The sequence below is a fragment of the Myotis brandtii genome, unplaced genomic scaffold, assembly GCF_000412655.1.
Source record: "Myotis brandtii unplaced genomic scaffold, ASM41265v1 scaffold959, whole genome shotgun sequence".
Taxonomy (NCBI): Eukaryota; Metazoa; Chordata; class Mammalia; order Chiroptera; family Vespertilionidae; genus Myotis; species Myotis brandtii.
The window spans coordinates 284,811-285,840 of NW_005371966.1; the positions used below are offsets into that span (position 1 = coordinate 284,811).

The following is a 1,030-nucleotide window of genomic DNA, read 5'->3' on the forward strand; positions in this document are numbered from 1 at the left end:
CTCCCTCCCCATCACTGCTGCTTTCCAACATTTTTTTGCCTTATATGGCAAAGCTCTGGGAACTAGGCCTGCTCCAGCCAGCTCAAAAGAGAAGGGAGGAGGAGACCCCCCCTCAGACAGCTGGGGTGTGGCCCGCCTCCCCACATCCGGTTGCCCCCCCACCCAAGGCTCAGAGATGACTCAGCTTGGCTAGACACAGACTGGGACTGGGGGGTGGGCCTGAGCCTCCAAAGGCATTCCAAAGAAAGAGGTGAGGCCCTGGAGACCAACCCTCTGAGTGGTTGGAGGCACCTGAATCTTGGTCTCCCACTTTCTCAGGCTCAGCATGGATCGCATCGGGGCAAAGGGGCCAACTGAAAGACCCCTTTCAATTCTGAAAAAAGTTCATGTCCCTTCTTCTCTCTATTGTACAAAGTCCCCAAGCCACCAGTTCTGCTGCCTGTCCCGGAGTGGGTTCCACCTTAAGAGCCAGGGATGCTACAGTAGGCCCGGTCAATGCCAGCATCACCAGCCCAGTGACACGGACACTGGGCTGGCAGTGAGCCCAGCACACGCTGGAGTACCTCCCAACCAACTCCTGCATTTGAGATGCAGAAAAGCCAAGTCCTACATAGAAACAAGAGTTTGGCCCAAGTTCAACAGTAATTCAGTGTCTCAGTAGACGACAAACCAGCTCCCTTCACTGGCTGACACCCAGACTCATTTCAGGTACTATTTTGCTAGCCATGCCCTTCTCTGGCCTCCTAAGTTCCCTGGCAGAGATCTAAACTGGGGGTTAGAGCCATCTCTGAGGTGGGGGGCATCTTCCAAGACCAGAAAAAGCTGAGAGCCCTAAACAATGGAACCCGCAAACTCTAACTCCCTTGTTTAGCAACCACAGGGGAACCTGAAAGTCAGAAGGCCCTCTCCAAACTGCTGCAGGAGGTAGAGAAACCGGGCCTCCCGCTGCACAGGGATGGGACACTGGGCGCAGGGCCAGAGCCTGGCCAGTGCCCACCCCCAGGCCCTCTCCCACAGCAAGCAAAGGGGA

General features: G+C 55.9%; 1 protein-coding gene across 1 annotated transcript in view; it reads right to left on the reverse strand.

Moving 5' to 3' along the window:
• The window catches only part of FLNA (filamin A, alpha), a 26,361-nt gene that overhangs the window by 24,267 nt on the left and 1,064 nt on the right, over positions 1-1,030 (reverse strand). The gene's annotated exons all lie outside the window — the stretch shown is intronic.